Below are 16,838 nucleotides of genomic sequence, written 5' to 3' on the forward strand. Positions count from 1 at the left end.
TTTTCAGAAATGCACAGGTTTGGTAGGTTTCCCTAGGTGCCGGCTGAGCTAGAGGCCAAAATCTACAGGTAGGCACTTCGCAAAAAACACCTCTGTTTTTTCCCAAAATTTAGGATGTGTCCACGTTGCGCTTTGGGGTGTTTCCTGTCGCCGGCGCTAGGGCTACCCACGCAAGTGAGGTATCATTTTTATCGGGAGACTTGGGGGAACGCTGGGTGGAAGGAAATTTGTAGCTCCTCTCAGATTCCAGAACTTTCTGCCACAGAAATGTGAGGAACATGTGTTTTTTTAGCCAAATTTTGAGGTTTGCAAAGGATTCTGGGTAACAGAACCTGGTCCGAGCCCCGCAAGTCACCCCTCCTTGGATTCCCCTAGGTCTCTAGTTTTCAGAAATGCACAGGTTTGGTAGGTTTCCCTAGGTGCCGGCTGAGCTAGAGGCCAAAATCTACAGGTAGGCACTTCGCAAAAAACACCTCTGTTTTTTTCCAAAATTTAGGATGTGTCCACGTTGCGCTTTGGGGTGTTTCCTGTCACCGGCGCTAGGCCTACCCACGCAAGTGAGGTATCATTTTTATCGGGAGACTTGGGGGAACGCTGGGTGGAAGGAAATTTGTAGCTCTTCTCAGATTCCAGAACTTTCTGCCACAGAAATTTGAGGAACATGTGTTTTTTTAGCCAAATTTTGAGGTTAGCAAAGGATTCTGGGTAACAGAACCTGGTCCGAGCCCCGCAAGTCACCCCTCCTTGGATTCCCCTAGGTCTCTAGTTTTCAGAAATGCACAGGTTTGGTAGGTTTCCCTAGGTGCCGGCTGAGCTAGAGGCCAAAATCTACAGGTAGGCACTTCGCAAAAAACACCTCTGTTTTTTTCCAAAATTTAGGATGTGTCCACGTTGCGCTTTGGGGTGTTTCCTGTCGCCGGCGCTAGGCCTACCCACGCAAGTGAGGTATCATTTTTATCGGGAGACTTGGGGGAACGCTGGGTGGAAGGAAATTTGTAGCTCCTCTCAGATTCCAGAACTTTCTGCCACAGAAATGTGAGGAACATGTGTTTTTTTAGCCAAATTTTGAGGTTTGCAAAGGATTCTGGGTAACAGAACCTGGTCCGAGCCCCGCAAGTCACCCCTCCTTGGATTCCCCTAGGTCTCTAGTTTGCAGAAATGCACAGGTTTGGTAGGTTTCCCTAGGTGCCGGCTGAGCTAGAGGCCATAATCTACAGGTAGGCACTTCGCAAAAAACACCTCAGTTTTTTTCCAAAATTTAGGATGTGTCCACGTTGCGCTTTGGGGTGTTTCCTGTCGCCGGCGCTAGGCCTACCCACACAAGTGAGGTATAATTTTTATCGGTAGACTTGGGGGAACATAGATTAGCAAAACAAGTGCTATTGCCCCTTGTCTTTCTCTACATTTTTTCCTTCCAAATATAGGAGAGTGTGTAAAAAAGACATCTATTTGAGAAATTCCCTATAATTCACATGCTTGTATGGTCACCCCGGAATTCAGAGATGTGCAAATAACCACTGCTCCTCAGAACCTTATCTTGTGCCCTTTTTGGAAATGCAAAGGTTTTCTTGATAGCAATTTTTTACTCTTTATATTTCAGCAAATGAATTGCTGTATACCCGGTATAGAATGAAAATGCACTGCAGGGTGCAGCTCATTTATTGGCTCTGGGTTCCTCGGGTTCTTGATGAACCTACAAGCCCTATATATCCCCGCAACCAGAGGAGTCCAGCAGACGTAACGGTATATTGCTTTCCATATTCTGACATTGCAGGGAAAAGTTACAGAGTAAAACGTAGAGAAAAATTGATGTTTTTTTCACCTCAATTTCAATATTTTTCTCTTTCAGCTGTTATTTTCTGTAGGAAACCCTTGTAGGATCTACACAAATGACCCCTTGCTGAATTCAGAATTTTCTCTACTTTTCAGAAATGGTTAGGTTTCTGGGATCCAGCATTGGTTTCATGCCCATTCCTGTCACTGACTGGAAGGAGGCTGAAAGCACAACAAATTGCAAAAATGGGGTATGCCCCAGTAAAATGCCAAAATTGTGTTGAAAAATTGGGTTTTCTGATTCAGGTCTGCCTGTTCCTGAAAGCTAGGAAGCTGCTGAGTTTAGCACTACAAACCCTTTGTTGATGCCATTTTCAGGGGGAAATCCACAAGCCTTCTTCTGCAGCCACTTTTTCCATTTTTTTAAAAAAAAAACGAAATTTTCACTGTATTTTGGCCAATTTCTTGGCCTCCTTCAAGGGAACCCACAAAGTCTGGGTACCTCTAGAATCCCTAGGATGTTGGAAAAAAAGGACGCAAATTTGGCTTGGTTAGCTTATGTGGACAAAAAGTTATGAGGGCCTAAGCGCGAACTGCCCCAAATAGGCAAAAAAAGGCCTGGCACAGGAGGGGGAAAAGGCCTGGCAGCGAAGGGGTTAAAATATCTGCAAACATTAGCGGGATCCAAGGAGCAAAGTTATCTGGATATCTTCAATTTGATACCCTTAATATTAAGTTTGTTTCTCTCAAAAGGTCAAGCAGGGCATCCCACCGATACTCAGCACAACTGAGTGTGAGAAGCCAAGTAGGTGCACCTAGGTTTCTCAACATACATTTCAGCTCACCATGATGATGATACCAATACTCATCGGTGCCACATTAGCACACCATCAAATTAATTAAGCTGCATTCTAACTTTTCATCCTTTCCAGAAACTTTGTCAACAAATTCCTCTGCAGAGAGGTCTTGCTTTAAGTATGTGGTTTACAACATATTAAAGTCCAGACAAGTCACTCTCAAACAGAAGATGGAATATATATTGAATACACTGGCAAAATCTAGGACCCTCTGAATATAATCTTATTGACCAGTATTCAGCTGCTGGTATCTGTACGGGGCAGTCATAATAGCGTCCACCTGTTCCAGTGTGAAACAGTTGTGGAAATCTGCAAGCTTCTAAACTTTTCTCCCACATACTCATGGGAGCTCCTTTTGCTTGTTTCATTGGAAAGAGATAAATAGTGTCACCAATACATTCTTTATAACGCAGAGGATGGTTGTTGTAGTGTTCACAAATTTCTTCTGATCTGGATCGATCCACCTTTTCAATCTGACCACTTGACTGTAAGGTTTCATCCTCCATATGTGTTATATCTTGAACAGCATCAACATTTTTATAGTAAATATTGTTTTCTACAAGGTATAGCGTTGCTTTTTTTACTTTATTAACATGCACTAAATCTTGCTATTTTTTTGTTCTTCATAGGACACCATTTAGTAGAATAGTACGTGGACATCAAAATCTCTCTGCACACCTATAGTTTCAATATTCTTTTTGAAATCTAACGGCAAGTACACAACTCTACCTTTTCTGTAACTCTTTTGGAGGTCATTTTACTGTCTTAGTTTCCATAGGAACTATAGCTTGAAAAGGATGTATACATTTTATGAGAATTGATTCATAAGCATTTAAATCTCAACGCTCTTGTGAATTGAAACTAATTCTAACATGTTAGGGCTTCTCTAGCTGGCATTTTATTATCCTCTAACTTATCATAGCAGTACCCGTTCTTCTTCAAATATGTAAGCTAAAAAGTCTTGCCCCTTATCTCTGTTCTCTTCTCCAGTTTTTGAATACAAAACATTATGAATTTGACTTTTGCTGTGAGTGTGTCGACAACATATACTGTGTTAAACTTCCTGATCTCTTCTGTAAAGTTATCAACACTAAAACCTGTGTCCTGCCCGGGACACCTCCACATATCAACTCCTCATTTTTCCTACACTACTATTTATGACCAAAGAAACAAAACTGAACATTGTCGCAAACGTTTTCTACATCTGCTACTGTACCATGCAAAAGTGCACTTTTCATTTTTCCAAAACATAGGGCAGGAGTTTTCACATAGTAAAGTCCCCTAACTAAATTTTTAATTTTGGAGTGGTGAACAGCTAACATTCTCAAGTGATGAAAGGTGATTTGGCACGTTTTCTTTGATAGACATGCTAGAGAATGTCTCTGTAAATTATTATACTTCCTTACTTTGCATGTACCTAATCCTTGCAACATACCTATTTTCTTTTTCAGACTTTTACAGGGAAACATACAAAGAAAAGTTTTCAATATATCAGTTGATTCATGTCAAACACTGCAAATACTGCTACAGTTTCATTTGTATACAGGGGCCTGTTCACGCTTTCCCTGTACTTCTACAGCTATCACTTCTTAAACATTCCTAGGTACCATCTCCTGTTTTGGAAGAAGAGTACCATCCTTCATCTCATATTATCATCAAATTGTTTAAACTGCACGCACTGTTTTCTCTTGGAAGTAGTTTTCTTCATTAAAGAAAGGCTCAGTACTGGAAGTATGCTTCCATTTGCCACTGGAAATTTTGCGAAAGTTGCTTCTATTTACAAGTCTTTTCTTTTGGCTTCTTTTTCTCATAGACAACACTATTTTATCCAGTGTTTTCTTTCTGTTCAGAATCAAAATAAATAGCTTCCTCTTGAGGACAAAGGGGGTCATTTTGACCTCGGCGGTCTTTTGTCAAGACCGCCGAGGGACCGCCGTGCTGAAGACCGCCAGTGGTGGCGGTTTTCCGCTCAGCCTATTATGACTGTTGGCAGCCCTCCGTCCTTTTTCGGACGGAGAGCCGCCAACAGCCATACTGGCGGTCGGCGGGGAAGTGGAGGTTGCTCCACCGCCACGTCAACAGAACACCGCCCACCGAATCACGTCCTGTGATTCGGCGTGGCGATGTTCTGTTGACGGTGTGGTGTCGGTGGAGGAGCCCCCATGGATCCCGTCCCCTCCCGGAGGATCAACAGACCAGGTGAGTTGATCGTCCGTTAGGGGAGGGGGTTGGGGGTGTGTTGTATGTTGTGTGCGTGCATGGGGGTGTGCGTGTGAGTATGTAGTGGAGGTGTGTGAGTGCGTGCATGCTTGCGGGGGTGTTGTGTGTTTGGGAATGAGTGCGTGTATGTCTGTAGGTATGTCTGTATGGATGTGTGCGTGTATGTTTGAATGCGGATGTGCATGTCTGACTGTGTGTGTGGCTGTTGGCATGAATGTCGGTGTATGTGCATGTATGCGTGTCGGGTGTGAATGAGTGATGTGATGTTGGGGGTAGGGGTGGGGAGGGGGGTCCTGCCACCTTTGGGGGGTGGCAGGGGTAGTGGGGGGTGTAGGGGAGGGAGCCGGGGTGGGGGTGGGGGGTGTGGGAGACCCCTATCAGTGCCAGGGAAGGAATTCCCTGGCACTGATAGTGCTTACCGCCATGGATTTCATGGCGGTTCCAAACCGCATGAAATCCATGGCGGTCAGCCGGGTCCAAATACCGCCGGCGGTCGTCATTATAACCTAGGTCTCCAGCCCAGCGGTCGTCTCCGCCCTGGCGGGCGGAATGGAGAAGAGGCGGATGACCATGGCGGTTCCGCCATGGTCATAATTGCAAAAATTTGACCGCCAGCCTGTTGGCGGTCTTACCGCCGCTTCTCCGCCGTCCGCCAGAGTAGTAATGACCCCCAAAGTCCTTATCAACTGCAGCCTCAACACATTCTTTTTGTTTGACTTCTTCTCTTCTCCTTTTATACTGCTTCATAGCTCTTATAAGATTCTGAATTGCCCTACTATGAAACATTCAGACTCTTATTCCCTTAAACTGTACCTGTCTTCTGCTTAATGTATCTGCTTTATTGTCAGATTTTTTCCTCTTAATGTCATGTACTTTATGTCCTTTCTTAACTGATTTGAAACTTTGCTTTTTATGTACTTGACTTTGCTCACTTTGTAGTTTTCCACATACTATCTTAAGAAACGTCTTTGTTTTCTTAGCAGCAGTTCCTTTCTCTTTCACCACATTCTCTGCATACTGCCCCTTTTGTTTGTCAGTTGTGAGGACATAGGGGGTGATTCTAACCCTGGCGGTCGGTGATAAAGCGGCGGCCAACCCGCCAACAGGCCGGCGGTCCAAAAAATGGAATTCTGACCCTGGCGGGAACCGCCAACACAGCCCGCCACATTAACACTCCGACCGCCACGGCGGGACCGAAAAACAGCGCGGCGGTCACCGCCAACAGACAGGCGGCAGACAATGTACTGCCCACACTATTATGACCGGCCAATCCGCCACCTTTTCCGGGGCGGGAGCACCGCCGATAAAAACACGGCGGAAACAGACTACGAACGGGAAAACGCTCACCTCTACGCACTCCACGAGGAAGGAGGACAGCATGGAACCCGAATTAAACATCCTACCTGCTCTCGTCTACCTTCTCATCTACCACGAGTACGAACGCCGGCGCAGACGACAACGGTGAGTACTGCACCTACGACACACGGGAGGGGGGAGGACGAAAGGTTACGTGCACACACATACGCGATACACCCACCCCCCCAAACCATGTACACACCAATGCAGAGCAACAAGTCACAGTGACACCACCCAAACCCCCGTAAAACAAGCAAGGACATAATTAAATTGTGACTCGAAATTTATGGGAAATAAAAACCACTGATAAGTCACGGTCAAATAGCAATAACAATTAAAAAAAAACAATTCAATATCCAGTGCATACGATAAACCGAGGCAATAAGTCCTGCACATCTAACGATATTCCAAGTGTCCGTGGGCCAAAGTGTATCAACACAAGGGCAAAGCCCACACAGGAGACCTGAGTCCTTTGGAGAGAACACTGCAGGGGCATCTGATGATAAAACTACAGGCACCTCAGGGGGAAGGAAAGGGGGGGAACCACAGCCACATGAGTCCACGACGCCAGATCCACGAAGGGGCCACCATGCCCACTGTGCCATCATGGGGAGTGCAAAGCCACAGTCTCTCAAGTCTCTACAGTGGGTGGCTTGCCCACTCGGCCATCCTGGGGAGTGCAAAGCCACAGTCTCTCAAGTCTCTACAGTGGGTGGCTTGCCCACTCTGCCATCCTGGGGAGTGCAAAGCCACAGTCTCTCAAGTCTCTTTAGTGGGTGGCTTGCCCACTCGGCCATCCTGGGGAGTGCAAAGCCACAGTCTCTCAAGTCTCTACAGTGGGTGGCTTGCCCACTCGGCCATCCTGGGGAGTGCAAAGCCACAGTCTCTCAAGTCTCTACAGTGGATGGCTTGCCCACTCTGCCATCCTGGGGAGTGCAAAGCCACAGTCTCTCAAGTCTCTACAGTGGGTGGCTTGCCCACTCTGCCATCCTGGGGAGTGCAAAGCCACAGTCCATCAGGTGGATAACAGTCTCCACCGGTCAAGGAGGAGGCATGGTGGGCACAGTGAACCGTGAACAGTAGCTCGAGACAGGTCCGGCATTGTCATTGTGCCAGTGATGCTTGAGACGGTGGGGCCCAGCGGAGCGGTGCTTGACAGGAAGGGCCCAGCGGAGCGGTGCTTGACAGGAAGGGCCCAGCGGAGCGGTGCTTGAGATGAAGGGCCCAGCGGAGCGGTGCTTGAGACGGCGGGGCCCAGCGGAGCGGTGCTTGACAGGAAGGGCCCAGCGGAGCGGTGCTTGAGACGGCGGGGCCCAGCGGAGCGGTGCTTGAGATGAAGGGCCCAGCAGAGCAGTGCTTGAGACGGCGGGGCCCAGCGGAGCAGTGCTTGACAGGAAGGGCCCAGCGGAGCGGTGCTTGAGACGGCGGGGCCCAGCAGAGCGGTGCCTGACAGGAAGGGCCCAGCGGAGCGGTGCTTGAGACGGCGGGGCCCAGCGGAGCGGTGCTTGACAGGAAGGGCCCAGCGGAGCGGTGCTTGAGACGGCGGGGCCCAGCGGGGCCCAGCGGAGCGGTGCTTGACAGGAAGGGCCCAGCGGAGCGGTGCTTGAGATGAAGGGCCCAGCGGAGCGGTGCTTGAGACGGCGGGCCCAGCGGAGCGGTGCTTGACAGGAAGGGCCCAGCGGAGCGGTGCTTGAGATGAAGAGCCCAGCGGAGCGGTGCTTGACAGGAATAGCCCAGCGGAGCGGTGCTTGAGATGAAGGGCCCAGCGGAGCGGTGCTTGAGACGGCGGGGCCCAGCGGAGCAGTGCTTGACAGGAAGGGCCCAGCGGAGCGGTGCTTGAGACGGCGGGGCCCAGCGGAGCGGTGCCTGACAGGAAGGGCCCAGCGGAGCGGTGCTTGAGACGGCGGGGCCCAGCGGAGCGGTGCTTGAGACGGCGGGGCCCGGCGGGGCCCAGCGGAGCGGTGCTTGACAGGAAGGGCCCAGCGGAGCGGTGCTTGACAGGAAGGGCCCAGCGGAGCGGTGCTTGAGATGAAGGGCCCAGCGGAGCGGTGCTTGAGACTGCGGGGCCCAGCGGAGCGGTGCTTGAGAGGAAGGGCCCAGCGGAGCGGTGCTTGAGATGAAGAGCCCAGCGGAGCGGTGCTTGAGATGGCGGGGCCCAGCGGAGCGGTGCTTGAGATGGCGGGGCCCAGCGGAGCGGAGCTTGACAGGAAGGGCCCAGCGGAGCGGTGCTTGAGACGGCGGGGCCCAGCGGAGCGGTGCTTGACAGGAAGGGCCCAGCGGAGCGGTGCTTGAGATGAAGGGCCCAGCGGAGCGGTGCTTGAGATGGCGGGGCCCAGCGGAGCGGTGCCTGACAGGAAGGGCCCAGCGGAGCGGTGCTTGAGACGGCGGGGCCCAGCGGAGCGGTGCTTGACAGGAAGGGCCCAGCAGAGCGGTGCCTGACAGGAAGGGCCCAGCGGAGCGGTGCTTGAGACGGTGGGGCCCAGCGGAGCGGTGCTTGACAGGAAGGGCCCAGCGGAGCGGTGCTTAAGACGGCGGGGCCCAGCGGAGCAGTGCTTGACAGGAAGGGCCCAGCGGAGCAGTGCTTGAGACGGCGGGGCCCAGTGGAGCGGTGCTTGACAGGAAGGGCCCAGCGGAGCGGTGCATGAGATGAAGGGCCCAGCGGAGCGGTGCTTGACAGGAAGGGCCCAGCGGAGCGGTGCTTGAGACGGCGGGGCCCAGCGGAGCGGTGCTTGACAGGAAGGGCCCAGCGGAGCGGTGCTTGAGATGAAGGGCCCAGCGGAGCGGTGCTTGAGACGGCGGGGCCCAGCGGAGCGGTGCTTGACAGGAAGGGCCCAGCGGAGCGGTGCTTGAGACGGTGGGGCCCAGCGGAGCGGAGCTTGACAGGAAGGGCCCAGCGGAGCGGTGCTTGAGACGGCGGGGCCCAGCTGAGCGGTGCTTGACAGGAAGGGCCCAGCGGAGCGGTGCTTGAGATGAAGGGCCCAGCGGAGCGGTGCTTGAGACGGCGGGGCCCAGCGGAGCGGTGCCTGACAGGAAGGGCCCAGCGGAGCGGTGCTTGAGACGGCGGGGCCCGGCGGGGCCCAGCGGAGCGGTGCTTGACAGGAAGGGCCCAGCGGAGCGGTGCTTGACAGGAAGGGCCCAGCGGAGCGGTGCTTGAGATGAAGGGCCCAGCGGAGCGGTGCTTGAGACTGCGGGGCCCAGCGGAGCGGTGCTTGAGAGGAAGGGCCCAGCGGAGCGGTGCTTGAGATGAAGAGCCCAGCGGAGCGGTGCTTGAGATGGCGGGGCCCAGCGGAGCGGTGCTTGACAGGAAGGGCCCAGCGGAGCGGTGCTTGAGATGGCGGGGCCCAGCGGAGCGGAGCTTGACAGGAAGGGCCCAGCGGAGCGGTGCTTGAGACGGCGGGGCCCAGCGGAGCGGTGCTTGACAGGAAGGGCCCAGCGGAGCGGTGCTTGAGATGAAGGGCCCAGCGGAGCGGTGCTTGAGATGGCGGGGCCCAGCGGAGCGGTGCCTGACAGGAAGGGCCCAGCGGAGCGGTGCTTGAGACGGCGGGGCCCAGCGGAGCGGTGCTTGACAGGAAGGGCCCAGCAGAGCGGTGCCTGACAGGAAGGGCCCAGCGGAGCGGTGCTTGAGACGGTGGGGCCCAGCGGAGCGGTGCTTGACAGGAAGGGCCCAGCGGAGCGGTGCTTAAGACGGCGGGGCCCAGCGGAGCAGTGCTTGACAGGAAGGGCCCAGCGGAGCAGTGCTTGAGACGGCGGGGCCCAGCGGAGCGGTGCTTGACAGGAAGGGCCCAGCGGAGCGGTGCATGAGATGAAGGGCCCAGCGGAGCGGTGCTTGACAGGAAGGGCCCAGCGGAGCGGTGCTTGAGACGGCGGGGCCCAGCGGAGCGGTGCTTGACAGGAAGGGCCCAGCAGAGCGGTGCTTGAGATGAAGGGCCCAGCGGAGCGGTGCTTGAGACGGCGGGGCCCAGCGGAGCGGTGCTTGACAGGAAGGGCCCAGCGGAGCGGTGCTTGAGACGGTGGGGCCCAGCGGAGCGGAGCTTGACAGGAAGGGCCCAGCGGAGCGGTGCTTGAGACGGCGGGGCCCAGCTGAGCGGTGCTTGACAGGAAGGGCCCAGCGGAGCGGTGCTTGAGATGAAGGGCCCAGCGGAGCGGTGCTTGAGACGGCGGGGCCCAGCGGAGCGGTGCCTGACAGGAAGGGCCCAGCGGAGCGGTGCTTGAGACGGTGGGGCCCAGCGGAGCGGTGCTTGACAGGAAGGGCCCAGCGGAGCGGTGCCTGACAGGAAGGGCCCAGCGGAGCGGTGCTTGAGACGGCGGGGCCCAGCGGAGCGGTGCTTGACAGGAAGGGCCCAGCGGAGCGGTGCTTGAGACGGTGGGGCCCAGTTCAGCGGTGCACTTCTGCACGGCGGGGCCCTGTTCAGCGGTGCTCTTCTGCACGGCGGGGCCCTGTTCAGCGGTGCTCTTCTCCACGGCGGGGCCCTGTTCAGCGGTGCTCTTCTCCACGGCGGGGCCCTGTTCAGCGGTGCTCTTCTCCACGGCGGGGCCCTGTTCAGCGGTGCTCTTCTGCACGGCGGGGCCCTGTTCAGCGGTGCTCTTCTCCACGGCGGGGCCCTGTTCAGCGGTGCTCTTCTGCACGGCGGGGCCCTGTTCAGCAGTGCTCTTCTGCACGGCGGGCCCTGTTCAGCGGTGCTCTTCTGCACGGCGGGGCCCTGTTCAGCGGTGCTCTTCTCCACGGCGGGGCCCTGTTCAGCGGTGCTCTTCTGCACGGCGGGGCCCTGTTCAGCGGTGCTCTTCTGCACGGCGGGGCCCTGTTCAGCAGTGCTCTTCTGCACGGCGGGGCCCTGTTCAGCGGTGCTCTTCTGCACGGCGGGGCCCTGTTCAGCGGTGATCTTCTCCACGGCGGGGCCCTGTTCAGCGGTGCTCTTCTCCACGGCGGGGCCCTGTTCAGCGGTGCTCTTCTCCACGGCGGGGCCCTGTTCAGCGGTGCTCTTCTCCACGGCGGGGCCCTGTTCAGCGGTGCTCTTCTGCACGGCGGGGCCCTGTTCAGCGGTGCTCTTCTCCGCGGCAGGGCCCTGTTCAGCGTTGCTCTTCTCCACGGCGGGGCCCTGTTCAGCAGTGCTCTTCTGCACGGCGGGGCCCTGTTCAGCGGTGCTGTTCTCCACGGCGGGGCCCTGTTCAGCGGTGCTCGTCCAGTAGGTCAAGGGAGCCAGACCTGGCCTGGACTCCCTGCTCAGTCGCCCTCCGACCGTGCTGTTGCTGGACCCTTCGGTGACGGAGTCCTGGGCCCTTTGGTGTTCTCCCTAACACCCGGGATGGGGCTTGTGGGCCCCTCCTTCTCCACGCTCCTGCTGGCTGACTTTTCCGCCCTGCTGCCCTTTCGCTCCTTAGATGGGGCTCTCGGGCCCTTGCATCCCCTAGATGTTGTGGCTGGTGAAGTGGGCGAACTTTGCTCCTTGGGGGCAGCCGTGTCAGTCCTCTCACGGCGGCCCTTTAGCTTCCTGGTCTTCTTGCCTGGTGGGGGGCTGGCTGTCCCCTTGCTGCTGATTGAAGTGTCACTGCTGGCAAAGGGTGGGCTCCAGAACCCATGCACCACAGTGACACTCGAAGCTGGGCTGGTGGTGGCTGAGGTGCTCTTGGGACTCTTTGCAGATGGAGGGGGTGGGTCAGTGGAGGGAAAGAGGTCAAGATTAGCAAGGAAAACTTTCTTAGGACCAAGGTAAAAGGTAGGAGAAGTGGTGATGGAAGTGGAGGAAGAGGATGTGGTTGTAGGAGAGTCAGGTGTGCTGTCTTTGGGTGCAGGTGCTTGTGACGGAGGCTGTCGTGAGGTGGATGGCTGTTGGGTGGGTGTCTGCCTGCGTTTGTGTGTCTTGGAAGAGGGGGTGACAGACACAGTGGGAGAGGACACAGGGGATGTGTAAATGGTAGTGGGGGTGGTGACTGCACGTGTGCGGACTGGACTGGAGGGTGTGCTGGTGATGGAAGCACTGGCTGATGGTGGTGTGCATGCAGGTGTGAGTGTAGACGTCACAGGGAGGGAGGAGGGAGACGAGGAGGAGGGGGACACAGAGGTGGTAGTGACTGTTGGAATGTCTGCATCTGGGTGTTGCTTGCGTGAATGCTTGTGGGTTCTGTGGTGCTTGTGTCTGGATGAGCTGCCCTTGGGTGTTGAGGTGTGTGCAGGCTGGTCTGATGGTGTGGATGGGATAGGCTGAGGAACAGGAGACAGAGACAGGCTGGAGGCAGTCAGAAGAGGGAGGCTGGAAACAGGGACAATGGCTGCCGTCAGTGCTGAGGCCAGAGCATTGAACGATCGTTGATGGGCAGCCTGACCCGAATGAATGCCCTCCAGGTAGGCATTGCTCCGATGCACCTCCCTTTCTACCCCCTGGATGGCATTCAAAAGGGTAGTCTGCCCAACAATGATGGTCCGCAGGAGGTCAATGACCTCCTCACTGAGGGCAGCAGGGGTAACAGGGGCAGGGGCTGAGGTGCCTGGGGAGAAGGAGACGCCCGCCTTCCTGGGCGAGCGGGCACGGAGCGTAGGCTGAGGGGCTGCTGGGAGGGCGGGGCTGGTGCGCTGGGTGGCGGCTGGCGGCTGTACCTGTAGAGGCGGGGGGCCCAGATGTTGCCGCCACCGCTAGGGAGCTCCCATCCGAGGACGTGTCGCTGTCGCTGGTGTCACCACCGGTCCCCGTTGTGGTGCTCCCCTCGCCCTCCGGATCACTGGTGCCCTCAGTGTCTGTTCCTGGGCCCACCGGGGCCTTGTGACTTGCAGCTCCCTCGTGCTCCGATGCCAAGTCTCCTCCGCCTGATGATGCTAATGCACACATGCACAAGAAGATGAAGAAGAAGGGTGGGGGGAGAAAAACGAAGACCAGGTTGAGTGCATGCAATGTCAACACCGTTGGTGGGGAGGACAGACACAGGAGCCTCATGCACTAAGCCGCGCATTCGGGGTACACTACTCAGTACTTCTGACTAGGACAACAGGTCAGGAGACGACAAAGGCGCACATGTGTGATGCTGGACCATCGATAGCTGTACTTGTCACCCTACAGAGGTGGGGGCCGGGAGCACAGGGCCATGCCTAAAGGAGAGGACTACACTACAGAAAGCGCCCTGGCCTAATGTCACCCACAACCCTCCTCCCCCACCCAGACGCCTCCACTGCGCAGAGAGATAGCAGAAGGGGCTGATACACACCCCCTTGTGTCTGCTGTGATGTCCTCAAGCGCCCATCCAAATCAGGATAGGCCACCGCCAGGATCCGGGACATCAGGGGGGTCAGGGTACGACTGGCACCCCTCCTAGGTTGGGAGGCCATCCCCAGCAGTGACTCGGCGGTCTTCCTGGTCCCGCGCCGGATGTCCTCCCACCTCTTGCGGCAGTGGGTGCCCCGTCTGACGTGGACCCCCAGGGCCCGGACTTCCTTGGCGATGGCACGCCAAATGTCCACTTTCTGATGGGCGCTGACCTATTTGACATGTACAGGGTGGGAAGGAAAAATCATCATTTTTCTGCATGTTAGATGCGATTGGCCCCCCTCCCCAACCTTGGCATATGGCACATGCTCTCATCTGTCGTACGTTGCACTCCTCATTCGCACCCCACCCCACCAACTTACATCCACCCCACTCCACACAGGCATAGCCCATTCAATGTGCACCCAGTGTACTTACCTGTTGGTCTGGAGGACCGTAGAGTAACGCATACTGGGGGAGGACCCCATCCACAAGTTTCTCCAACTCCTCAGACGTGAAGGCAGGGGCCCTTTCCCCAGTCGCAGCAGCCATTGTCACTTCCAGACCGAGGTCACAGCAGCACTTGCAGTATAGGTCCTCTCCTGTGGATGATCAGGTCTCGAGTGATTAAGCAGATAGAAAATGGCGGTCACGCCCGCGGCGGTGCGTACCGCGGCGGTGCGTACCGCGACCGCCGGCGCACCTCGTCATTGGCTCCTGAAACCCATAGGCCTCAATGTTAGCCAATGCGGCTTCGTATAGCGGTCTTCGACCGCCTACCGCCACGGTGTGCCGCGCCAGCGCATTGACCTCACATCCCATTGTCCCACTTCACAGGTCAGGCAGCCGCCATTTAAAGGGCCCACATGGCATAATTTGTACTGCGTCACACAGGCCTAGGCCTTGCATTGCCACACATACACGCCTTACAATACAAAGATAATCGTGTGCTATGCATGCAGTGGTGAACGTACCTGTGATTTGCTTGACTCTGTGCGCCATGTTGTCCTTCCTAGGCACCGTCCGCTGGGACTTGCGAGGAGAAGGATGAATCCTCGCTGGTGGACCTGTCGACAATGGAAGAACGCCACATCATACTACGATACCGACTTGACCGAGCCACCATACATGAACTGTGTGCCCAGCTGGAGCCAGCCCTGATGTCCCCCATCCGCCAACCCACAGGAATTCCCCCTCTAGTGCAGGTTCTGTCAGTCCTCCATTTTTTGGCAAGTGGCTCATTCCAGACAACAGTGGCCATGTCATCTGGAATGTCTCAGCCTATGTTTTCAAAAATCTTGTCTAGAGTGTTGTCTGCCCTGACGAAACACATGCGGCGCTACATTGTATTCCCTGAGGAGGTTGATTTGGCCACTGTGAAGGGTGATTTTTATGCCCTTGGACATATCCCCAACATAATTGGTGCCATTGATGGGACCCATGTGGCTTTAGTACCCCCAAAAGACGATGAGCAGGTGTACAGAAACAGGAAAAGTTACCATTCGATGAACGTCCAGGTAGTCTGTTTGGCTGACCAGTACATCTCCCATGTGAATGCCATGTTCCCTGGGTCAGTGCATGACACGTATGTGATGCGAAATAGCAGCATCCCTTATGTGATGGAACAGCTACAGAGACAACGTGTGTGGCTAATTGGTGACTCTGGTTACCCCAACCTGCCTTGGCTATTGACCCCAGTGAGGAATCCCCGGACCAGGGCAGAGGAACGGTACAATGAGGCCCATGGGCGAACTAGGAGGATCATTTAAAGAACCTTTGGCCTCCTGAAGGCCAGGTTTAGGTGCCTGCATATGACAGGGGGATCCCTGATGTACTCACCAAAGAAGGTGTGCCAGATCATCGTGGCCTGCTGTATGCTTCACAATCTGGCATTGCGACGTCAGGTGCCCTTCCTGCAGGAGGATGGTCCAGATGGTGGTGTTGAAGCTGCTGTGGAGCCTGCGGAGAGTGAAGAGGAGGAAGACGAAGAGGACGACCCAGACAACAGGGACAGAGTTATCCAACAGTATTTTCAGTAGCACACAGGTAGGAATCACCCACGCCATTTAACATTTACTGAAAGCCCCCTGCATCTTTACTTTGTGTATTTCCCCCCAGTTCTTTTAAACTGATGTTTGATTTTCCCTTCCCTTTTCAGTGCTGTATGACCCACTGCATGACTTCTGCTTGGTTAGCCCATGGACTAATGCTTATTGACATCAGTATGTTGTCATCACATAAATAACAGAACATTATTGATAAGTAATGTGTTATACATTTGTAAATAATACAGGCTGACTCCAGAATGATTTCAGTGCAATGAGTGATTTATTTTTAGTGCTATATATTGGTACATGATATTAAAACGGTGATGGGTGAGGGTGGAGTTATGTCCATGGCAGAGTCCAGTTCTCGGTCGCACAGGTGCATTGTCCATATGCCTGTGGAAGGATGGAGCAGGGGCAGTTCAAGGTTGGACAGGGTGACACTGTGGGACAGTGGAATGACATCCGGGGGGATATTAGGCTGGCGGGGGGCTTGGCATCCTACTCTGTCTTCCTTTGAGATCTCAGGTTCCTCTTGCGGGGTGGTTGTTCTTCAGCAGGAGGTGGGGTTCTGGTGGCCCGTCGTTCTGTGGGGGCCTCCTGACCACTAGCGCCGGCGGAGGTGGTAGGCTGTTCCTGGCTAGTGACAGGGGCCCTTTGCGGTGCCACATGGTCCTGCAATGTGGTTTCTATCCGGTTGAGGGCCTGGACTATGGTCCCCATTGCGGTAGCGATGTTCCTGAGTTCATTGCTGAACCCCATGTACCGTTCCTCCTGCTGTGCCTGGATCTCGGTGAACCTGGCCAGTACCGTCGCCATCGTCTCCTGGGAGTGATGATATGCTCCCAGGATGGTGGTGAGGGCCTCTTGGAGAGTCGGTTCCCTGGGCCTGTCCTCCCCCCCCTGTCGCACAGCAGCCCTCCCAGTTGCCCTGTTTCCCCGGGCCTCTGTCCCATGGACGGTGTGCCCACTACCACTGCCCCCAGGTCCCTGTTGTTGTTGGGGTGTTGGGTCAGCCTGGGTGCCCTGTAGTGGCGGACACACCGCTGATTGACGCGTCCGCGAGACAGAGGCATGGGCCCGCTGGGTGGGAGCTGTGCTGGTGTTCCCAGAGGGGTTTGGGTCTGCTGTGGCCTGTGTCTGTGTGTGGGGAACCGACTGTCCAGAGGTCCCCGATGGTCCGGGCTGGTCGTCAGGTTCTAGGTCAACAGAGCTGCTGTCCTCTCTGGGGGCCTGTTCTGGGGGTGGGATGGACAAATCTGGACCCTCCGTGGCGGTGTGTTGGCGTTCGGGCCCTGCAGGGGTAAAGGAGTATGGTTATTGTTTCTGTGTGTGCCATGGCGTGCATTTTGAGT

This window comes from Pleurodeles waltl, chromosome 5 (assembly GCF_031143425.1).
Source record: "Pleurodeles waltl isolate 20211129_DDA chromosome 5, aPleWal1.hap1.20221129, whole genome shotgun sequence".
Classification (NCBI taxonomy): Eukaryota; Metazoa; Chordata; class Amphibia; order Caudata; family Salamandridae; genus Pleurodeles; species Pleurodeles waltl.